This window comes from Benincasa hispida, chromosome 4 (genome assembly GCF_009727055.1).
Source record: "Benincasa hispida cultivar B227 chromosome 4, ASM972705v1, whole genome shotgun sequence".
In the NCBI taxonomy this organism is placed as follows: Eukaryota; Viridiplantae; Streptophyta; class Magnoliopsida; order Cucurbitales; family Cucurbitaceae; genus Benincasa; species Benincasa hispida.
In genome coordinates this window covers 57,490,194-57,516,347 of record NC_052352.1, presented here as the reverse complement: position 1 = coordinate 57,516,347, position 26,154 = coordinate 57,490,194, and the positions used below count along the sequence as shown (strand labels likewise).

At 34.7% G+C, this 26,154-nt stretch overlaps 1 long non-coding RNA gene across 1 annotated transcript; it reads right to left on the bottom strand.

The window, feature by feature from the left end:
- Window positions 1–256: 256 nt before the first annotated feature.
- On the bottom strand, window positions 257–9,111 carry LOC120075806. The gene is made up of 3 exons (XR_005481436.1): window positions 8,965–9,111; window positions 3,298–3,391; window positions 257–682 (listed from the first exon to the last, which is right to left on the bottom strand). It is a non-coding gene; the product is annotated as an uncharacterized LOC120075806 (long non-coding RNA).
- Between the last annotated feature and the right edge of the window lie 17,043 nt (window positions 9,112–26,154).

Here is a 26,154-nt window from a genome sequence, read left to right as displayed (position 1 = left end):
AGTGGCTGAAAAGTGAGCAAAATGGCACACAAACACCTTGACCAATCTTCTATGAAATTCTAAAGAGAGGCCAAAGCAAGGGGAATGGAAAGGGGAAGATAAAATATGAAAGAAGGGGACTAAATCCTAGCCTCCATCCTTAAAACCACAAGCATATCTCAAAGTAGAGAAAGATGACCTGCCACATTCAACGTCTCTCTATCAATCAAGGACTATTAGACATTTTGTTTAAAAATATTTACATAGTTATTCAATATCAAATGAAAAGGTCAACCTTATTCTATTATATACTTGTATAAACATTTCTAACACAACTTTACTTTAGTGTTTAATCATGAAGACAACAATTAAGCTCGAGAATCACGTGCGAGACACTAGGACCAGTGCAATGCAATTCATCAAAAAGAAGACAGTAATGAAAAGAATGGCACAACCAAACAACAATAAATCATCATTTCAAACTCAGACAGTTCTAAAGAGGACAAAACGGAGCAAAACACTGCCATCTGTATGATCTGCCAAAAAAATTGAGACAATTAACACCACCAAAAATGAGTTCAACTGGGTCGGATTTTTAGCTTCTATATTGCATTAGTATAAGAGTTGTGAGAAACTGCTCCAAACGAAGTGTGTACATTGTGGATGAACCGTTATATAATTAACGGTCACCACATGCTCCAAACTGCATAGAACAAAACAAACAGGGCATGAAGGGGACATAACTTATAGTATTGCACTCCGTTCAGAAAATTCAGAAAAAAATAAAGCCCTCAGATCTCATAGCTCAAATTCATACACGGCTTGAAAAGCCCATACCAAATATCATTGTGTATGTGTTCGTGTATAGTAAAAGAAAGGGTAGTTGGAATGAGTAGCACTTTTAGGACTAATGACAAACAAAAGCCACTTACAACCACTCAATTGACTATGTTTCCATCACCGGGAAAAAGTATTTATAAAAGAGGTTAAATTATACAGAATCCCCAAAACTTGGTAGATTTCAATTACAACCCATATTTTTAAAATTTTCATTTTAACCCTTCAATTTCGACGTCATTCCAAAAGAAACCCTTAGAAATTTGTGTGTTAAATGATGGATGAAAGTCTACGTAACCATACTAATGTGTAAAGGTTAAAATACATGACAACATTGACAACATGGTGATGGCACATCGTGTGCAAAAATTAATTGTGAGAATGTTGAAAATAATGTCAACCATATCTCATGCGGTAACTTTTCATGTAGGGTTATATCTTTTCAATTCCATAAGTTGTATTCCTTCATGAATGATTGCATCATTTCATAAATAACCAAATTGAAGAAAAGACACGACTATTCAAATGGTCACAAGTTAGTCTATATATACGTCATTTCTTTAATTTGACTTCTTAACGTTTTTCATAACATTTTTCTTCCTTAAAAAATTTCTCTCCATTTCAAAATTTGTTGAAGTTCGGTATATATCCACAAAGTTTAGTTCGTTGATCTTGTAGACGTATTGTTAGTGTTGTTACTTCCATAGGAAAGCTAACTTGTTCTATCCTACGAGACAATTCTCAGGCATTATGAAGAGTAAATTTGTCTTAAGGAGACAAAATAAAGTCGTTGGGCTTAAATAGTTTCTTGTATATGAATGTTGTGGTTTTATGTGTTTTTTTAATCATATAACAATCTTAAGACAAATTTAACATTCTGCACATTTTTGTTTGTTAAATCCTGTGTACAAGTTTTAGTGTTCTTTTGATTATGCTTTGATAAATAAATTCTTGTATACTATACAAATACAATTCTTGTGGATAAAAATTCTTTTGATTATGTGGTTTTAAATTCTTATATATGAATTCTAAAACAATTTTATATATAACTGGAGTATTTGTTTTAGAATTTATATATATTGGTTTTCGTTTGGTTTTCCTCCGTTGGTTTTCTGAATGCTTGGGGTTTTAGGAGAATCGATCCACATAAAATCTAGATCTCGTGTTTTCTTTGTGCAATTTTTTTTCCATGCATCTGGTTTCTAGGGACGGATTTAGTATGGGTCCGAAGGCTCGAGTCCCTCTCAACTTTATACTCTTTATATAATATAGATATATAACTAGCATAGTATTAGAACTACTAGCTAGCCTAGTGGTAAATCTACCTTTCTACCCCTTCTAAACTCAGGTTCAAGACCCATTTATTACATTTATTTTTACTAAATTATATAAAGCCTTCGTCAACAAAATTTCTGGATTTACCACTATTTCTCGATGCCTTTGCTTTGATTTACATATATTCATATGTATGTATATAGAATTAAAATATATGATTCTATCTTTGATTTTACTAATTGGCTTTACCTTTTTTCTTTGGTTGTAGGATGGTTTCAAGTCTGTAAGATGCACCGGTGGCCACATATTCTATTTTAGAAATTAATTTCGCACATACATATATATACAAGGAAAACTCCTAGGCTCATTTAGATCGTAGACATTGTTTCATGGGTATAGATATTAAATATCTAGATTTGAATGTCTGGAAAAATTAATGTATGTGTTTGAATATGCAAGATAATTAATGTCTAAAAATGAAAAACGTGTTTAATTTATCAATTTTGTATATAGATACCAAAATTAAATAATTACTTAATTAAATAAAGAGACCAATTATTGTAATCATCAAATAAATTTAGCATTATTTAATCAATAAAAATAAATTAATTACTAAAAATAATTATAAATTATTATAAATTAATTAGAATATTGATAATCATCAGCAAAATAATAACTTATATTAAATAGTTACGATAGCATAAAATATAAATTGTAAAGATATTAGTTGAAATTTATTAAGTCTAATTAATATATTTATATTTAATAATTAATTAAAATTAATAATAATGAATAATTGATATTAATTTATTAATTAATTAAATACAAATTCCACGGTTTTGTAGGGTATTAAAAAACTCATGTCAAATGGATTTTAAAATTCCCTGAATTTATACCATGGATTTGAAAAATTGAAATTTTGTAAAACAAACAAAACAAGGATATTAAATGTCTGTCTAAAATCTCATGAAAAGAACCTATGAAACAAACAGGGCCTTAAAGTGTTTTTTTTCCGAACAATTGCAATGTTCAAGAGCTATGGCCAAACTTATACTGACAGTTCTACCTCAAAGTTCAACGTTTCAGGGGTAAGATGTATAATTTAACCAGAAAGATAATAATCTCAAAAGATCTCAAAGAACTCACAGGCACAATCAAGCATCAAAAGTCTGAGCAAAGATAACAACAATAGACATTGACGCATACCTCTGTTATCAAATGTGCACCATACAATTCAATTCACACGTTCCTTTTCAGCAGATGCCAGAAATTGTGAAGCTTTACCATTGCTAGGAGAGCACTGAGCAAACAATTGTGTCTACAGTTAGTATAACATGTAATACATTTAAGCCAAACACTAATTCAAAGCTAAATTGATTACTTAGAGGTGAAAATAGTATCAAAGTTCACGTTCATCCTTAAGAAGGATGAAGGAAAAATGATGACAGTTTTGGACAATGCCCTCAGATCTCATAGCGTAGTTCTTCATTGATAATGTTTGCATTGGATTCTCATACTAGCCTCTACTCATCTCTAACCACAATAAAAGAAAAGATTGGAAATGGAAAAGGGTTGAATATGTGTGTATATATATATATGTATGCGTGTGTTTGCAGAGTTAGAGAGAGAAAGAGAGAGAGAGAGAGAGAGAGAGAGATGGTTGTGGTTGAGGGCAAAAGCTAGTATTAGAAACCAATGCAATTGCTCCACAGCATGAGTTTTTCCATCATTGGGCAGGGTAATTTTAGGATACTAGAGGAAACTTGTGAATAAACTTTGACCCTGTATAATTAAAATGTAAACTACATAATATTATTATGCACATTCCAGGTATTGTTTTTAACGTAAATTCTAAATAATATAATGAATCTCTCTCTTCATCATTTTCTATATTAATCATCGTCACCATTCTAATTTAATATCTATACATTGGATAAAATGAACCATTTTAATCCCTAAACAGAAGCTAGACTTTCACTCCTTTTTTTATTCATTTACCTGAACCAGTGATGATTACAACAGTTTAGGGTCACATGATAATAAGTGCCATGCAAAGTTTAGGGACTAGAGCTAAGATAGACATCTGGGCTTCTGAGAATAAAAGTTGGCCAAAAATAGAATTGATACCATGTTATTATTATAATTTCTTTAACATAAAAAGGTCAAACAACTATCAATTACATTTTTTGTTTGAAAGGAATACAAATCATGATTTGTAAATAATACAACATTTTGCAAATCTAAAGAATACAAATGTTGTTTAATAAGACAAAACTTGCAATAGTATGAGGCCAGGGTGAGCTTAGCTGTTGTACTAAAAAACTTGAAATTGTATGAGGCAGAACCATTAGGAAACATTTCGAAATGATTGAGAGAACTCATATGCATTGAAATATAAAAGTACCAAAACAATTATAAAATAATAATACTAATACCTAAAGTGCCTCCTGTCAAAGTCAAAGAGACAAAAGACACTTGTCAAAGTCAAAGAGACAAAAGACACTAACACATCAATTCTAACAAATACACAACCCATTAACAAGGAGCCAAACGGGTGGAATTATCTGCTGCCTTAGGCTACATTTTCACAAGGATTGTAGTGAGAAACTGCCCCAAATCCAAGAAAACAAGCAATGCACAAAAACCAAAGAACAAAACCAAGAACAAAACAGTACAGAAGCATAGCCCTCAGATCTCATAGCTTTAATTAGAATCATACACAATATAAAGCAAATGGCATTCAAAAGACGGAGAAATGCCATATTGGTATTTTGGGCATTCGCCCACATTTTAGACTAGGGTTTTTCTTCGACCAATAAAGCAAATGGCGTTCATTCATCAAAAGCCTTTAGAAATAGTGAAGTGTGTGCGCTTAGATGTATGGATTGAATGAAAGAGGAGGTGATGGTGGAGGTGGAGATAAGAAAAGGCTAATGACAAACAAAGCCATCGTTCAATTCATAGTGATTTTCCATCATTGGGCGAACTTGAAGTCACTGATATCAATCAAGACAAGAGAAGCCTAAAAATTCACAGCCAGAAGTGGATGAAGACGGCGAAGGATTTACATGCAGGGATTCTCAACAGGCAAGATCACAGTTGTTACAAATGAGAATCACTGAGAAATTATATTATTTATAAGAAGACAATCCCATTTACGTGTAACGTAGAGAAACAAACAAACCCATAAAATTTAAGTCAAAATAACAGGAGAAACAAACAAATCTATAGAATTTAGGGCAAATAGCAATAATCTTAATAAATAAACTTCTAATTCAACAGCATGCAATTCATCCAAGAAACAACATCTTGAAATTAGAAACGGATTCAAAACAATAAAGAAACATAATTTTTAAAAAATTACAAAATCAAGGATAAGCTATCAAGGATGCCCTCAGATCTCATTAACATTATTTATCATTGCTAGATAGACAGTTGATTTTCATTACTAGCCTCTACACATCTTTAACCACTCATAAAAAAAGAAGAAAAAAAGAAAGCAGTTGGATGGTTTATCAGATGGCTATATGGATAGATAGTAGAGAGAGAGAGAGAGAGAGAGAGAGAGAAAGACAGAGACAGAGAGATCATGTGTGAGTTGGTTAATGGCAAAGGCTTGTAATAAAGATCATTAGTAACTGCTCTAATCAGAGTATTCCATCATCGGGCAGATACAACTTTCAAAGCAAAGCAAGTATTTTCAAACAAAAATTCCAAATACCATGGCAATCAGTAATTTGCTTGAAATACAGTCGAAAGGAATCAACTCAATAAGTGATTTAACCATAAAATTTTAGAAACTAAGTATTAATAAACAATTATAAAATAAAAATACTAATAACTAAAGTGCCCCCCCGTCAAAGTCAAAAAGACTAAAGATGTGCTTTTGAGAGGCATGTCTGAGACCGTATGAAGAATTTCTCAATGTCTGAAAGCTCTTTACGTGTCTACTCAACCACCATAGCTAATACTACAATCAGATTGAGATACTGTAAAGTCAAGATATCTTTATAACTATAAGTTCAAGCCAAAGTCACATTTCCAATGCAAAAAATTATAAAGTCAGGTGATTTTCTATCAGATTTGTCAAGATAATGACAGAACACCCCATTTAAAAGTCACATATCTAATCATATTTATAAATAACAGTAACACTTATCATTTGCAGAAACCAAATATTAAAAACGGAAGGATAGGAGCACCACTAATTCAGAAAGAGACAGATTCAAGTTTTGATATGGTCCTGACCTGAACTTTCACCTTTATTTTGTTTCGATCCTTATAATTGGGGATTCTTATAGTGTTGATATGAGATCTAAAGGTTCTTTATTCTGAAAAACACATATATATGAATGAGATCTGACTGAAATAGAGTCGGAAAGATAGAGCCTATGAGATTAAAACAAAAGGGAAAGGTTCATGAAGATGAATTTGGTGAAACATGTTCTCTCACATAATTTGAAATCATAAACTGAAAAGAAAAGAGAGAATAAAGTGTATTTTTAGTTGAAGGTTCAAACAAAAGTAATGGAAGCAAGCCTGAAAGAACAGAAAGAACCAAAGAAGGAAAACAAAAAAATCAATTAACCACAACAAAGACACTAATGTATCAATTCTAACAAATACACATAACCCAATAATAATGAGTACAAACAGATGGAATTATCTGCTTTCCTAGGCTGCATTTTCGTAAGAATTGCAGTGAGAAACTGGCCCAAGTCCAAGAAAACGAGCAATACACAAACCAAAGAACAACAAAACTTAGAACAAAAAAGCACAGAAACAAAGCCCTCAGATCTCATAGCTTTAATAGAATCATCCACGATATAAAGCAGACAGCATTCGTTCATCAAAAGCCTTTACAAACAGTGATGTGTGTGTGATTAGATGTACGGATTGAATGAAAGAGGAGGTAATGGTGGAGGTGGAGATAAGGAAAGGCTAATGACAAACAAAGCCATCTGCAACCGTTCAATTCATAGTTATTTTCCATCATTGGGCGAACTTGAAGTTATTGAAATCAATCAAGACAAGAAAAGGCTAAGCATTCACAGCCAGAAGAGGAAGACAAGAATGAAGAAGAATCAAGGAACAGAAGCATACAGAGGATTTTTATAGAAAGCAAAGACCAGGATCTGGTATGGATCTCGCCATGAACTGCGGACAAGCGGTGAAGAAATCTGTTGAGAAGCCCAAGCATCGTAGCATGCAACAAAGACCCAATTCTTAGTTATTAGCCTAAGCTTCTGAGCTTAAAATAGTGAGCAACCAGAGTAATGTCTAAACAAATAATTAGATAAATAGGTCATTTCTTCAGGATTTTAATTCCATAAATGTCCAAGAATTTGAATATTTACATAATTGGATTAAATTTAAAAGTTTGTATCAAAATGACAGTCTAAAAAAATAAACTATTTCACAAGTTCATTGAACTTCAAAATACAATGTTCCAAGAATTTTCATCATCTAGCAGCCATCCTGAAAAACGACTGAAATTATATATATATATATATACTAAGCAGGTAGTTACTTAATTTTAGACTAATCATCACTTCAAATCTAAATCGTGCAAACTGAGAAAAAGCCAGTGAAAAAATTCATTGCACCTTCAAGAGCAAAGGCTATGTACAAGATGCCCTAAGCCAAAATTGAATTTCATCAATACCTTCTCTACACAGCAGCAACTATGATAATTATTTACCAAAAGAAATAGCAGATGAGAAGGTGAAAGACACATTGTTTGATGTTGAGAGAGAGAGAGAGGTTTGTGATAAGAATCAACTTAACATCTTTAGAATGAGTTTTTCCATCACTGGACAGTGGGCAGGTCCAATTTCCTTATAAGCAGGGATAACCAACAATCAACACACTAGAGCAAGCAATACAAATTCAAGATCGCAGTTGTTACAAATGAGAATCACCTAGAAATGATATTATTTATAAGAAGACAATCCTATTTACATGTAAAAAGTTTAAAGTTAAACGTTGAGAAACAAACTAATCCATAGAATTTAGGGAAAATAGCAATAATCTAACACATAAACTTCTAATGAACAGCATACAATTCATCCAAGAAACACCATCTCGAAATTAAAAACAGATTCAAACAACAACAGAAAAATCATTTTTAAAAAATAACAAAATCAAGGATAAGCTATCAAAATGCTTCATACTTTATAAAGAAAAACCAAACAAATACATCTTCAGATGTATATGTTCCCAGAAAGGAAAGGACTACAATCATATATACATTAACAAATGAGTAGAAAAACAAATGAGTTTAGACGTATCAGATAAGATTTAGCTTCCTAAGCAGGATTCCCCTCATAATAAAGTGAGAAACTGCTCAAAGCCCAGAGCAAATATCATTCAAAATACCCCAAACCGATTCACTAGATCCTAATCAACAGCATAAAAAGCATAAATACAAGCAAATCTTGATAGAACTAGCTAATGAGCATGACCCAGTCAATAAAAACAAAAACAAAAACAAAACATGAACGTTCAACACAATGACAACTAAAAATTTCCCATTTTGGGCTGGCAAACCACTGCAAAAGTAAAATAAGCATCCAAATAATCAGAGTGTTTAGTACTAAGGAAACAGAGCATTCAAGGGGGCAAAAAGGAACTTAAGGCACACCCACCAAGGTTTTAGGTGAAATAGTTAGAGATAAGCTCGTAGATCTAATGCTTGAACGGAATCACATACGAAATGAATGAAATGGGGTTCATCAAAATGCGCTACTAACAATCAAGGTAAAAGGCAGTGAAGGCTGGTTTGTGATGAACAAAGAGGGTATGATCTTCCTTCCAACTAAAACCCTAAGAACTGGGGAATCAAAGAACTAGAAACATAGAAAGGAAATTTACCAAAGGCGGAGTGGACGAGGACTTTGAAGGGTCACAGATGAAAGTGTCATTTGATGCTGCTGGAGCTTGAGCCTCGGTTGAATAACTTCTATAGAATTTATAGAAGAAAAGAAAAAGAACCAAAAAAAAAAGGTTAAACTGAAGATAGATTGGTAATCATTTGATATTAGGTTTTTATTTTTTAAAATTAAATCTATTATCATCAATCTTTTCTAAATATCATGATTGAATTGTTAATCAAACTTTAAAAATAAAAACAACTTTCTAAAAATTTATAAGTATCTTCAAATTGTCAAATATATTTTTTTATTTATATATATCTTGAATTATTTGGATTATATTTCAAAATTTAAAATTATAAATTTAAATTGTTGGATTGAGATAATTCAATTTAAGTGGTAAGTGATAAGAGAATTTGGTAATTTAATTTAGGTAGAAATTTAAATTTAATTTGAAGATTTGGAATTTTAGAAGAAGTTGAATTATGTTATGGTGGCTTATGAGTTTAAGGAAAGAAAAGGGGAAAAAATATGAATATATATATACGCATTTATGAAATCAAAGTAGGGTTTTTGACTAGGAAAAATATTATATTTGTAAGTGCTTGGCTTGGCTTGGCTTGCACGCAGCCCTAGGCGACTCAAACCCCCACCACACTCTTCTTCTTCCGCCTTGAAGTCTCACAACCAGCAACCTTCACGACCTTCAGCAACTCCGTCTAGCTGCCACCGTCCACTCCGCCGTTCGTCTGGCTGCCATCTTGGAAGTGATTATTGATCAAGTTTAGCTTTGGGTTATTTATTTGGAGTTGTTTACATAAATTGATGAATGAAATCAGGCTCTAGATGTTGAATTTAAATTTGGGTTTGTGATGCATATTTTTATTGAAGGAGATTATTTTACTTCTATAGCATATTTGGGCTTAATCTTGAAGTAAGTGTTTTATTATTGGGTCGCCTTCAAACCAGTTCTATCACTGGACTATTTGATTTAATGATATGAACTGTTTGGATGGCTTTGATTGTGATGTTATATTGATGGAGTTAGCATGTAATTAGTGAAGAAATGAGGATCATTAAGCACTCTAATCCTAAATATTTTCATGGTAGAAAAAGAGGATTTAAGAAAAACTCACATTTGAAGACTTCAATCTTCACAATCAGTTTCAATCTCCTTAGTTACTAGTTGTAGACCATCAAAAGATCTTCTCTAATCAAAATGAGCTAAAACTTGGAAATTTTGGAGAAGGAAAAGATTGTTTTTTTGTGTCTTCTTCATTCAAAATCTCAAAAAAAAAAAAAAAAAAAAAATTAGTGTCCTCACTCCTCCTCTTGGATTTTTGATCATGTGATTCATGCAATACATACTTCATTGACAACACCTATTTTTGTAAAATGGTGGAATTTAGTGTTGTCACAATTTCAAATGTGGGATAAACCCACTTAAAGTGAAATTAATTTTTTTTTAAAAAAAACATTTCATTCTTTTCATTTAAAATCATTTTTTTTAATTTAAATTTCTAAAACTTAAATTAAATAAAAAAAATGATTTTACCATTTGAATTGTTCGTTGAATTCGTGATGCGAGCTCAGGAGTGTATTGTATAAAGTAATTGGAAATATAAGTGCATAAATATTTCTTTTTTGCAGTTTCTATATTGTCAAAAAAATTTACTAAAAGCAATGGGTATGTTCATTAACAGTTTCGATTCATCCTTGGAGTTGGTGCTCTCGATTTTTTTTCGTCCTTTGCAGGATTCATTTCTTGTCGCAAATATTCACTTGTAGCATACTATATCTCAATGGATTGGAGATTTCATTTAGGATGACTCCACTGTTATGAATCATTAAATCCTAGAAATGCTTGTTCTGATGTATCATGTAAATTATTTGATAAGATATTTGCTATCTCTATTTGATAAGGTGAATACCCAGTCTATTCAATGCTAGGCATAATGAGTATCAGGACCTCAAAAAAATTATCTTTCGTCCTATCTTATGAACAACTTTAAGTTGTTACACACTGCCTGTCACACTATGGGAGCTGGCCATGCCCGAAGTCGTTACCTTAATCGCAAGGAGGGGGATGCCAAAGGCAGGGCTAGTGACTGGAGTGAAGTCGTAACAAGGTAGTCGTACTAGAAGGTGCGGCTGGATCACCTCATTTTCAGGGAGAGCTAATGCTTGTTGGGTATTTTGGTTTGACACTGCTTCACACCCAAAAAGAAGCGAGCTACGTCTGAGTTAAATTTGGAGATGGAAGTCTTCTTTCGTTTCTTGACGGTGAAGTAAGACTAAGCTCATGAGCTTACTATCCTAGGTCGGAACAAGTTGATAGGATCCTCTTTTTTTCGCCCCCATGTCCCAAGGCCCATATCAATAATTATGATTTTACGTATGGACAATTCCTCAAACTCTTTGAGTTGTGCAATGAATTCATTGATACGTAACTAATGAAATTCTTCGAGTATGCGTTAGTGATGTGCAACGGGACGCGTGACACTCCTCTATGTGAGATCCAAGTATAATTCAAGATTAAAACTAACACAGAGCTTGCATTGTAGCTGACTTAGAAGTGTCCTAAGTGAATGTGAAATAAGTTTATTTACACTAAGTTTGCTGTGTGCGTTATTACACTAAGTTTGCTGTGTGCGTGCAAGAAGATACAAAAGGGTTAAGTAGAAAACAGGGATCGTGTGAAAATGGAGTTTAGTGCATGGGATATGCATCGATCTAAGTGAGATGTACACAAACAAGAATATTATGCGGATGAAATGACTTGCTTATCTCCGTTTATGCATTAGATTTCTATTCAGCACTTCTCAATGCGAATGTCATACAATACCCTATCTCTAGGATGGATGTGTTAGTCACAGCTATAAGTCTCAAAATTTCAGAATTATACAATGAGCTAAGATCCCTTCATCTGGTGGGATTTCTTCTATTTATAGGCGTCGATCTTCACCAACTTGATGATGGAGCAGCATTAAATTTCATACCTTGGTCAGCCGTCTGACACTAAGATGCTTTTCAGACGCCGCCAGCTTCAGATGCCCATGCTTGCAAGTGGTGATTTGACACAAACAGCCTGAATCAATGAATCTTCCTTGCATTGAATCCCTCCGACACATGCCTATGCTTTGATGTTGCCTGCGACACTTAGAATCTTTGTTGAAATCCTGCAATATTATGCGTTAGCGCCGCATTATTTTAGTAATAAACACTCTTTTGCATGAGTTTGATAGTGTTGGAGTGATTCCATGCGTTTTTTTAAGAATGATGAGATTTTATCATTAAATACCCTAATTGTTCCAACTTTTGAGTCACAATAACTTGTATTTCAACAAGTTATCAATTTTCATAAAATTCAAATTTCAATTTTAGATCAAATTAATTCAAATAATTAATTTTAAATAAAATATATCTAATCAATTAACAAATTTAATTAATTAATTAATATAATTTAATATCTAATACTAAATTATTAGAACACCAATTTTACTATCATGAATCTTCATTCATGAAATCGATATTTAAACTATTTAAATATTATTCAATTTTCTAATTTCATTTAATTAAACGTGTAATTATATTGTATATAATTACAAATTCTCTTAATTTGAATTTGATCGTTTCAAATTAAACTCATCACTCTAGTTTAATCCGTTTGGATTGAATTATCTTGCACCCTATATCCCCAGCTATCTACCCAGTCTTACCCCTAAAATGAGAGGCTTATTGAGTCAGCGTTGTTGAGCCAACCATCAACCATGAAAATCTAAGGATAATCTCGAATAAACAGGAGTTCATAGTTAGCTTAGGATTAAGGTCAAGTTAATTAGGTCATCGCTTTGAAATAGTCAATCTTAAACAGTAAACATCGTTATAAAGTAAGAGTGACTTATTTCTTGGTTTGGTCTTACACAAACTCATTACATAGAACAACCCCATTCACATGTCTCCACGTAAACGATTCAGAATCACATCGTTTGTACTAAATACAAAGTAGGCCACATTCAATAGTGTTACCAGAATAAGGTACCCAACCTTATTCATATACTACAGACCGTTTTGGCTATTTACTAGAACTTGATCGACTCTTATGTCTCTACATAAAGTCCAAGTATTCGTCTAATAGCCATGAATCTTAGTTTATTGGATTTAGTCTTTACAAGTGCAATTTACATATTCAATACCAGTCTTATTGAATAAATCTTAATAATATATTTATTGTAAATAGAATATGTTTAATATTACAAACTGCGAGTTTTAAGACATACAACCCAATAATATGATGATGACCGAGGGCATTCTGGTATATTATCCTTGGGTTATGTATTTGTGATTATGTTAAAGGACTGATATGTGGACTGATGCATGTTAAGTTTATATGGTTCATGTTAACCTTTTTATCCGGGCAGATGTACACATATGACTCATTGTGTGTTCCTTCGAGCCCACACTATGATTGTATATGTGCACATTTATGACTACTTGTGTACCTTCGAGATACACACCTACGACTGACGTGTGCTCCATCAGGACACACCTACGACTAATATGTGTACCTTCGGGTATACAAAATATGACTGATGTGTGTTCCTTCGATATCACATTTACGACCGATTTGTGTACCCTCAAGATACACACTATGACTGATGCATGTAAAAGGATTGAATCCCACAGTAGAAGCGTTATGAACGCCTTGCATCCCGTAATTTGATTTTTACTTAAACAAATTCAGTATACTAAAACAGAATATAAACATGTAATATAACATGCATTAAGGAAAAAGATTAGAACCATTCTTATCTTTGTAGATTCTCAAGTTTCATGAACAACCCTCTTTAAGTTCCAACGAACAGCTCCTCCAACGATCTTGATCATGAATGATTTCTTGAACAATCTTGAACACTACCACGAGAGTAACCTTGCTATTCTCTAGGATTTCAATAGAGGGATAGGTGTTATCCAGCTATCGGGAGAGGGAGAGGAGAAAAGGGTTTTGGAGAGTAGAGAGGATTCTCTTTGTGGCTAAGGAAAAATTTTACACAATAACACTTCGTGTTGTGTATTGTCAGTATGTCCCAAGGAGGCCATAGAGAGGTCTTTATATAGAGAAGGGTCAAGTTCTTTTCCTAATCCTTTTTTTATTTCCCTTTTTCCACAATTAATTACTTAAATAACACTTAATTAATTAATTGCATAATTAAATAACACTTATTTAATTTAATTTGTGCATTAATTAAATAACTATTCATACATTAAATCTAATTTAATGTATACATGTATTTAATTATCATTAACATCGTATGTATATATGCAATACCTCTCTATTAATTAATTCTTTGTGAATCTAATTCTCTTGAATTAATTAATTGAATCTTATTCAAATATTACTTTCCAATTTAATTTGAATTATAGATCATATCCATAATCACTTATATATTAATCACATTAATATATGGTTTCAAATTAATTTGAACAATTCAAATCATCCATCTTAAATATCTTCTAGTGAGCTAATAAAGGGATCTGGTGGACCTGTAGATCAGAAGCTCTAATGATATGAGATTAATTGGTTAAACTCATCAACCAAGTTAATCAATATTCGTTAACTGTGGCACACTACACTAAAGACCCACAATTGCACTATTCTCACTACATATATATTTCTTCATCCACGGATATAGACTAATAACAGCAAGTTAGTTCTTCACGAGTGTTCATAATTCTAACTGGGTCAAATTACTATTTTACCCTTGGATTACCTCTGATTCATTATGTACCAGTACTTCTCTAATGAACAATCTATTTATGATCCAACCAATAAACAAAAACCCATCTCGAGCCACAAAGAGTAGGGCTATTTGTTCAAGTTCCAGAGACACCACTTAAGGGAATATTCATCTACTTACTCTTAAGGCGGGAAGAAGTGAATTTTATCTTGTATTATTATGTTCTCAGCTCCCCATTCGGTCTTATCCCCAAAATGGTGGGCATATTGGGTCGGCGAACTGGCCATCCTCACCCATACAAATCAAATGATAATCCCTCGTGAACAAGTTCATAATATACTCAGGATTAAGACTAAGTTGCCTAGGTCATTTGTGAGCTAGGAATTTTGGTTGCGCAAAACTTGTTGAATGAAAATTTAATTGCAGCGGACGAAATGAATGTAATGCCGCTGTAAAGGATGGAAGAAATGGATGGAATGATGGTGAATGAAGTGGATGATGACGTGTGGATGATGTGTATGCACTCTCGATAATAAATGCGATACTACGTTCTAAAATACTGTATGCAATGATGTTGATATGCGTTCGTAGTATGCGTTCTTGTAGTATACGCATGTCACAAGTTTTCTTGCGCTGGCACCAAGTATAATACCAACGCAAGTTTCTCAGAGTGATCTGAGGTCGAACACGGGGATTGCGTTGATCAATGCAATACTAATGTGATATATGCGACCGGAAACAAAATAATAATGAATTGTTTTGGGAAAAGTAAAATGCGATAATAAAATAAAATGCGATGATAAAATAAAATGCGATGATGAAATAAAAAACGATGATAAAACAAATTGTGGTGATAAAATAAGATGCGGTGATAAATAAATAAATAAACAAATAGAGGGCTGTCTGTGAAGATGTGCAAGGATCTAATGGAATGTGGTGGCAAGTCTTGTGAAATGTGTCAGAAAGAGAATGGGTTGTGGGAAAGGACATCGCAAGTTCGTCGATCCTGTTGAGGATGCAACTAAGGTTTCGCTTTCCCTTGGTTTACACCTCTCAGTGATCGGCCGCATTTCCATATGTCTATGGTGAATCAAGGATGAACGTTGTGAATGCAAGGTTGCTTCCATCTCTGGAAGTACTTCTCGCTTTAGTTAACGCATTCTTCCAACCTTCTTTCGAGAGGTGGATTAACACTTCACTTCTGCTCTCACAGGTGAAAATGCCGTTGAGCATGCGTTGGCTAAACTCAGCTAATTTCTTCAACAAGGATTAACTTACTCGTTTAATCCTTCCCCCTTACCCTGGGGAATTAGTTACACATGGTGAAGGAAATGGATGATGAATGTATGGTGAAGAACATAGAGATGACGATGAATATGATAATGATATTAAAAGATAAGATAAAGCGTTTGTTATAGATGGATGAATGAAAGATTAGAAATGAACACAGTTGATGAATAGAAAGTAAGAACAAATAAGGAAAGCATGTCAATGTCTTGACACGGATCCTGTTCAGAGACGATTTGCTTGCCAGCGTGTGGGAGATGTGGTGGAGAACTTCCTTCTCAGGCTTGTTTCTAGGTAGAAGTGATCTTTGCACAGAGCTTCTCTTCGGGAATGGAAATGAATTTCTTGCTCCCGAGACTTCCCTTTCGGTCTTGTCTCGTCTTTCTCCCCGGATTTTCTCTAAGTTGTCTTTTCAAACCAGCCTCCTCTTTTTGAAATTGATGTAGCTATTTATAGACCTTGGCACCTCCTTCGTCAGTGGTCTCGCTCTGAAAAGCTTCTTTTTCTGCCACGACTTGGTGGAAACGTCCGCTCTGCTCCACATTCAATTTTTCAAATCGTACAACAGAAAAGTTGTACAATTTCAGAAATCCCTACGAATGTGTCGCTCTTTTCATTTGCGATCGATCGCCGCATGCGGTGCAAATGCGTTGATCTTTCCTTCCATGATCGATCGTCGCATGCGCTGCAATTGCGTTGTTCTTTTTGTCTTCGAGCGATCGTCGTATGCGGTGATCTATTTCCTGCAAAACAAAGACTTGGACATTGAATTTTGCCAACGCAATAAGGTTAGCGGGTGTGTTTCCGACACTTTACAACTTTTGCATTTCTAAGCCAATTTCTATATGTTCGACGCAACTTTTTCCTTCTTTTTGTCGCATAATCTAAATAAGATGGTATAAATAATTTGTATTTCTACAAGTTATCACAATTCTATTGAAATAGGAACGTAATTAGTTAATGGTGTTACATCTAGTAGTTACTATTTCACAGTCCAGTCTTATGCAAACTCATTGCATAGAATACCCCCCACTCGCATGTCACCTACATGAATGTGTTGGATCATTGCATTTGTATCAAATACAAAGTGGGTCATATCCATAGTGTTACTAGGATAAGGTATCCAGCCTTATCCCTATACTATAGACCCTTCAGGCTGGACCTTGAACATTGATCCTTGTATGTCTCCACATACAGCTCAAAACTCATAAGGCAGCCTTGGATGTTAGTTTTTTGGATTTAGGGTCATTAAGACACAAATAGACAAACAACACCAACAATAACATTTATTGAATTAACATCTATAACTCTTTATTGATGACGATCAATTGATAACATTTATTACCTACGAGTTTTGAGTTTTGGGCCATAAACTCAATAGCATGTTTCTTCAGAATCACGTTTACGACTGATATGTGACCTTTCGGGATCACTGCGACTGATATGATATAGGTGTACACCGTTGCCTATATAAATTAGAGAATAAGTTATATATAGAGCCTAGTAGTAGGTCACTTACTGAGTATTTCATACTTATCCTTTCTTCCTTTATGTTTTTCAGGCAATGACAAGAATAGGTTGGTGAGTGATAGACAAGACCCGTGATAGAGCGATATGAGGGACAAGAGAAATCGTTTCGGCACAATCTATGTTCTTTCTTTTTAGTCATTTGAATGTTTTAAAACTAGAATTTAATGTCAGATAGAAAATTTTAATGTTTTAAACGTTTTCTTTGTAAATATTTTTAGGGGACCCCGAATAAATGTTTTACTTATTTGCTTATTTATTGATTTAATAAATTGATTTGAAATAGTCTTTCCTATTCTAATTTAAGTTATGTCAAATAGTGACCATCTTTTCAAGTGTGTTATTGGCAGTGTCTCTAGATTAGCATTGGGTACTCGGTTAGAGTTTAGTACAACTTTTCACCCACAGATGGATGGTCAAATCGAGCGTTTGAACCAAACTTTAAAGAATATATTACGCGCTTGCGCATTAAAATTTGTAAGGAGTTGAGAGTCTCACTTGCATCTCATGGAGTTTGCTGATAAGTGCAGTTATTAGGCTACTGTTGGCATGACGATGTTTGAAGCTCAATAGGAAAAGAGTTGTAGATCTCCTTTTTATTGGGATGAGGTCGGTGAATGAAAATTGTTAAGAGCTGAGTTAGTGCAGACTACAAATAAGACCACTCAAAAGATTAGAGCACGACTGCAAACAACACAAAGTAGACAAAAAAAGTTATATTGATGTTAGGTGCAAAGAACAAGAATTAAAGGTGAGGGATAAAATGTTTTTGAAAGTAGCACCTCTGAAAGGTGTTATGAGGTTTACAAAGAATGGGTAGCTAAGTCCAGGTTTTATTGGCCATTTGAGATTCTAAAGCGATTTGACCCTATAGCCTATCGCTTAATATTGTCATCGTCGTTCTCCTCAGTTCACAATGTTGTTCATGTTTTTATGTTGAAAAATTATATAGTAGATCCCTCTCATGTAGTGGACTTTGAGTTATTGTATATGAATGAGAACTTAAGTTATGAGGAGAAACCTACAAAAATTCTTGCAAGGGAAGTAAAAGTTTTGCGCAATCAAGAAATAGCACTAGGGAAGTTCTATGGTAGAATCACCAGTTCGAGGAAATTGGGAACGAGAAGATGATATGAGATCGAAGTATCCAATGCTCTTTTAGGATTAGAACTTTCGGGGATGAAAATTCTTTAAAGAGGGTACCATGAAATTGAAGGGGATGCTTGACGGGAAAGAGGTGGTGGTCATGATCGATCCCACAATCTTATACACCAGAAGCTAATAGAACACCTGAAGTTTCCGTTGATTGATACCTCGAATTATGGGGTAGTGGTGGAAAATGGCGATGCTATCAGAGGAAAAAGAGTGTGCAAGTCAGTGGTGGTGGTGCTACCGGAGTTGACCATCACAGAGGATTTCTTACCCTTAGAATTGGGACGGGTGGACATGATTTTGGGAATGATCTGGCTTTGCAACATGGCCTACATGGAGGTTCACCAGCTAAGCTTAACGATGACCTTTACCTTGGGATGATAGAAGATTGTATTAAAAGGGGACCCCACCTTAACCACTTCGGAGGTATCCCTTAAAGCCCTTACGCAATCATGGGATGTAGAGGATATGAGATTCTTGGTAGAGTTCCAGCAAGTGGAAACAGAACCCTTAGGGGGAAGGAGCCACAAATCAAGGGAGAGGGCCTGACAGAAAAACCCAATTGCATACAAGATTTGTTGGAGAGTATAGAGAGTTATTCGAGGTCCTTACTTCTATTCCCTCTAAACAGACGATGGATCATAGTATTTTAACCAAAGAAGGGGAACCCCAGTGACCGTTAGACCGTAACGGTATTGCCATGCCCAAAAGAATGAAATAAAGAAATTGGTCAAAAAAATGATGAGCATTGGGATCATTCGGCCAAGCCACAACCCTTATTCATGTTAGAAATGTCTTAAAAACTCGCAGTTTGTAAACATTAAACATATTCTATTCACAATAAAGTTATTATTGAAATTTCTATCAATAAAAGTATTATTGAATTGCATCATTTTATAAATTCAATAAACTAATCCACGACTATAATATGAATACTTAAACTTTATGTAAAGACATAAAGAAAAGTATTTCATGGTTCGGTCTTATCCTAGGGACACTATGGATGCAACCTTCTTTGTATATTGATACAAATGATGTGATCCAAAATCATTCATGTAGAGACATGTGAGTGGGGGCATCCTATACAAAAGATGTTTGCATAAGACCGAACCATGAAATACTTTTCTTTATAACGATTGTTTACTGTTAAAACTGACAATTTCAATTCGATGACCTAAGGTAACTGGATCTTAATCCTTAGCTAACTATGAACTTCTGTTTATTCAGGATTTTCCTTTAATCTGCATAGGTGAGAATGGTTCAACATCACCATTCAATAAGCCTCTCATTTTAGGGCTAAGACCAGATAGATAGCTAGAGACTTAGTTCTGCAAAAAGAAAATCACTCCTACCCATCTTAAGATTAGCAGATAGGTTATTCCCTTAAGTACCGATTCCTGGTCTTGAACAAAGGGGCCTCGCCCTTTTATGACAGAGAGGGATATGGTTTATTGGTAGGACCATAAACCAATTGTTAATAGAGAATTGGTGGATACTTAAGGAATAAGATGTATTACAGGGGTAAAATGGTAATTTTGATCTAGCTGTAAATATGAACGACCTATGAAGGATCGACTTACTAATATGGTTACCAGACACCTCTTACCTGGGGATCATAACCGATTATTGAACATTGTTAACCTAGTTTTATGAACATGCGTTAACGGTGTGAGGTAATAAAATGGTTTTATCATTTAGACATCGTAGGTTAAAATCCAAATATAATCGTTATACTTGGATAAACCACCTTGACTTAGGATTGTTTTTTGACCAGAATGTACTTAAGTAAAAGAATATACCCAAACAATTAGAACACTTAAGTGGGAGATTAATAATACATATATATTATTTTTAGCTCTCGCGTCACTAAGAGTTCACACCGTGAGATCCATGATCGACTTCGTGTCGCTTTTACCGCGACTGCTCCATTCAGAAAGTGTTTGCATGGATCAATAATAAGGTGAATAGGGGAAGTAGTTCATAGTAACTGGGTGCAGCAAATGTGTCAGCATATCCTACGGTCTCTTCCATTAGTTTGAACCGTGAGATTCTTATGTTGCGCTTGCTGTTGTTTTTAGGCGGCATTAGCTAGTCATTTTTCGTGGCTATCCCTTCGGAGGGTTGTAACATAGGTTTCAGAACAACTCAAACTTTAGAAATGAATAGGGTCTCATAGTTCCATCTTGGACATTGTCTTCCATATCGGGCCCATACCGTTCTATGAAATCTGAAAATGGAGGGTCACACTTACAAGAATTACTAAGTGTTAGTAAGTTCTTGACTGGAAACGGTAACTAAATAACTAATAGAATAAAGAGTTATTCTGGAGTTAGTATTTAGTCAAGAATTTCTTGCTTCAGTGAAGGAGTATTTGATGCCCCTCGATAACATCTATTCTGACTCATTAAACTATCGTTGCAAATAAATTAATAAATCTGGGTACTTTATTACTTTTGCTAAAATTGGATTTAGATGCAATTTTTTTGGATAGAATTTGTTTATGTTTCAGTGTGTCAAACTCGATAATTCAACTCTTAGCTTCCAATAAGTTCAATGGCGAGATTTATTCAAATTAGAAATCAAACATAAATACGATACCAGTTATTGATGATCTGAGGTTCGTTTTAATGGAGGAATTCCTCCTCTTCCTAGTTCAGATGCATACTGAAGTGTTCGGGATGCCTATGACAGGTGGGTTAGGGCTAATGAAAAATTCAGAGTCTACATTTTAGCAAGCATATCTGATTTGCTTACTAAAAATCATGAGACCACGATCACTGCTAGAGAGATCATGGAGTTGTTACAAGGGATGTTTGGACAACCGTCCTCATCAATACAATACAATGCTATAAAATGCGTCTACAATTCTCGCATGAAGGAAGGGACCTCTGCTAGAGAACATGTCTTGGACATGATGATCCATTTTAATGTTGCGAAAGCAAATGACGCTACCATAGACGAGAAAAGTCAAGTTAGTATGATCATGGAATCTCTTCTGAAGAGCTTCTTAACCTTTCGCACTAATGTTGTATTGGATAAAATTGATTACAATTTGATAACTCTCTTAAATGAACTTCAGACTTATCAATCTTTAATGAAAAATAAAGAAGGGGAAGCAAATGTTATTACCCAAAAGAAATATCTGAAGGGGTCTACATCGGGTACAAAACCTTTAGAAAAGAAGTCTGGTCCTTCAAAGGATAAAAGTATCCAAATGAAGAAGAAGGGAAAAGGGAAGAAGAAGGCTCCTGCTAAAAAGAGCAAGACAAAAGTTGCAAAAGGAAAATGTTTCCATTGTGAGGAAGATGGGCATTGGAAACATAATTACCCAAAATATCTTGCAGAAAAGAAAGTCGAAAAGGCAAACCAAGTTGAATATGATTTACTTATAATAGAAACATGTTTAGTGGAAAGTTCTCATTTGACCTGGATACTAGATTTAGGCGCCGCTAATCATATTTGCACTTTCATTCAGGAAACTAGTTCCTGGAGAAAGCTGACAGAAAACGAGATGACTTTCAAGGTGGAAATAGGTGAAGTCATTTCAGTTGAAGCAGTGGGAAATATTAAGTTTTTTTTTTTTTTTTTTTTTTTTGAAGAATCTTACATTTTGTTAGAAAATGTATATTATGTTCCTAAGATGAAAAAGAACTTAATTTCCATCTTCTGTTTATTAGAATATATGTACAAAGTTACTTTCGATATAAATGAAATGTTCATTAGTTCAAGAGGTGTTCAAATATGTTCAGCTAAACTTGAAAATAACTTGTATGTGTTAAAACCAACTGAGACAAAAGTTATTTTTAACATATAGATGTTTAAAATAGTCGAAACTCAAAATAAGAAACGAAAGATTTCTCCTAATGCTTATCTTTGGCACTTAAGACTTGGTCACATAAATCTCAACAGGATTGAGAGATTAGTAAAGAATTGACATCTAAATCAGTTAGAAGACAAATCTTTACCTCCATGTGAATCATGTCTTGAGGGAAAATTGACTAAAAGATCTTTTTAAGGAAAAGGTCTTAGAGCCAAAGAACCTCTATAACTTATACATTCAAATCTTTGTGGTCTAATGAATGTTAAAGCTTGAGGAAGATCTGAGTATTTCATCAGTTTTATTGATGATTATTTTAAATATGGCTATATTTACCTAATGCATCACAAGTCCGAAACTCTCGAAAAGTTCAAAGAGTATAAGACAGAAGTTGAAAATTTATTAGGTAAAAAGATTAAAATCTTTTGATCAGATCGAGATGGCGAGTATATGGATTTACAATTCTAGAACTATTTAGTAGAATATGGAATTCAATCCCAACTCACTGCACTTGGTACACCACAACAAAATGATGCAGCAGAAAGGAGAAATCGAACCTTGTTAGACATGGTTCATTTAATGATGAGTTATACCCAGCTACCTCAGTCCTTTTGGGGATATGCAGTGTAAGTTGCCATACATATTTTGAAAATGGTTCCATAAAAAAGTGTTTTAGAAATACCATACTAGCTATGGAGACGATGTAAAGGTAGTTTACGTTACTTCAAAATCTAGGGAAGTCTGACACGTATTAGTGCAAAACCCTAAGAAATTTGAACGATGTTCAAAAGTATGCATATTTGTAGGATACCCTAAAAAAATAAAAGGTGGTCTATTTTATGATCCTCAAGAAGATAAAGTATTTGTATCAACAAATGCTACATTCTTAGAGGAAGACCACATAAGAAATCTTCAACCTCGCTGTAAACTGGTATTAAATGAGATGTCCAAAGAATCTACAAATAAATCAACAAAAGTTGTTGATCAAGCTGGTCCTTCAACAAAATTTGTTAATGAAATTGGCCTGTCACATTGGTGATAGATATTTGGAAGCATATATAATGCATGTCTTAGGCTATGCGTTTTTTCTCATGCGTCGGTGGTCATGAATTGGAATGGAAAGTATGCGTTAATCTCGTATGCAATGACCATGCGTTCCTATCACAAGTTTTCTTGCTCTCTCGCCAAGTATAACGAGATCGCAAGTTTCTCGGATGATCTGAGGTCGAACTTCGGGACTTGTAGCTAAATGTCATGAAGTAATGTGTTTGCGGCAAAGAATAAAAGAATGTTGAGGGTTATGGGCTATGCACTACTGTTGAAATGAAATTTTGAAATGAAAATTGTGGCGGACGGAACGTAATGCGATACAATGTAATGTAATGCCACCGCAAAGAATGGAAATGGATGACTGTGATGGATGAAGTGGTGTGTGTGATGATGATAAAAATCACGCTTCTCGATAATAAATGCGATATTAAGTTCTAAAATAATGTATGCGATGCTGCTGATATGCGTTCGTAGTATGCGTTGAAGTAGTACGCGCGTGTCACAAGTTTTCTTGCGCTGGAACCAAGTATAATTCCACCGCAAGTTTCTCAGAGTGATCTGAGGTCGAACACAGGGATTGCGATGATCAATGCGATATTAATATGATATATGCGACCAAAAATAAAATAATAATGAATTGTATTGGAAAAGTAAAATGTGGTGACAAGTAAATAAATAAACAAATAAATGACTGATTGTGAAGATGTGCAAGTATCTGATGGAATGTGATGGCAAGTCTTGTGAAATGTGTCAGAAAGAGAATGGGTTGGGAGAAAGGACATCGCAAGTTCGTCAATCCTGTTGAGGACGCAACTAAGGTTCCGCTTTCCCTTGGCTTACACCTCTCAGTGATCGGCCGCGTTCCCATATCTCTATGGTGAATCAGGGATGAACGTTGCGAACACAAGGTTGTTTCCATCTCTGGGAATACTTCTTGCTTTAGTTAACGCATTCTTCCAACCTTCTTTCGGAAGGTGGATTAACATCTTCACTTCTACTCTCACAGGTGAAGATGCCGTTGAGCATGCGTTAGCTAAACTTAGCTGATTTCTTCAACAAGGATTAACTTACTCGCTTAATCCTTCCCCCTTACCTTGGGGGATTAGTTACACGTAGTGAAAGAAATGGAGGATGAATGTATGGTGGAAAACAGAGAGATGACGATGAATATGATAATGATATTAAAAGATAAAGATAAGCGTTTGTTACAGATAAATGAATGACAGTTAATGAATAGAAAGTGAGAACAAATAAGGAAAGCATGTCAATGTCTTGACACAGATCCCGATCGGAGACGATTTGCTTGCCGACATGTAGGAGGAGTGTGGTGGAAAACTTCCTTCTCTGGCTGGTTTCCCAGGTAGAAATGATCTCTGCACAAAGCTTCTCTTTGGGAATGTGAATGAATTTCTTGCTCCCGAGACTTCCCTTTCGAACTTGTCTCGTCTTTCTCCCAGATTTTCTCTAAATGTCTCTTTAGACCAGCCTACCGCGAATTCTCTCTCAATGTCTCTTCAGACCAGCCTTCTTTCTTTGGAATTAATGTAGCTATTTATAGACCTTAGCACCTCGTTCGTCAGTGGTTCCGCTCTGAAAAGTTACTTTTTCTGCCACGGCTTGGTGGAAATGTCCGCTCTACTCCACATTCAATTTATCAGATCGTACAACAGAAAAGCTGTACAATTCCAGAAATCTCCGTAAATGCGTCGCTCTTTTTAACCACAGTCGATCGTCGTATGCGGCGCAAATGCGTTGATCTTTTTGTCCACGATCGGTTGACGCATGCGGTGCAAATGCGTTACTCTTTGCGTCCACGATCGATCGTCGCATTCAGTGCGAATGCGTTGCTCTTTGCATCCATGATCGATCATCGCATTCGGTGCGAATGCTTGCTCTTTCCATCCACAATTGACCATCGCATTCGGTGCGAATGCGTTGCTCTTTCTTTGTCCTTGAGCGATCGTCGCATGCGGTGACCTGTTTCCTGCAAAACAAAGACTTGGACATCTCTTTTTGCCATTGCAATGGGGTTAGCGGGTGTGCTTCCGACACTTTACAACTTTTGCATTTCTAAGCCAATTTCTATGTGTTCGACGCAACTTTTTCCTTCTTTTTTCCGCATATTCTAAATAAGATGGTATAAATAACTTGTATTTCTACAAGTTATCACACCCCCAAATTTAGATATATGCTTGTCCTCAAGCATATCCTCTACTAAGGCAATTCAGCTCAAGTCCTATCCTAACTTTGCATCGATCGGCTAAAATTACTAATTCCTTTTATCCTTTGAACATTTCTTCAGCATGCTCTACTTTATTCTTACCCTAGACAAACCTCTGCTCGAAGTTCTCTTCTTGTTTTGAAAAGAATGTTTTTCCTATTCTTGTAAATACAATGAAATGCACCTTTTATGTGGTGGCCTGGTTTGCGTCTTCCTATAGAAAGCTTTGATCATGGTTACACCCTTCATTTTGGCTTGCTCCCATGGGTGTCATGCGAACATCGATCTTCGGTTGTGTACCAAGCTCAACTCAACTCTTGATCCTTAGCCAAGTTTTCACTTTAGCTGGTCAGTGGAGTTGTCTCTTTCTTCTTCTTCTTCTTTTTTTTTTTTTTTTTT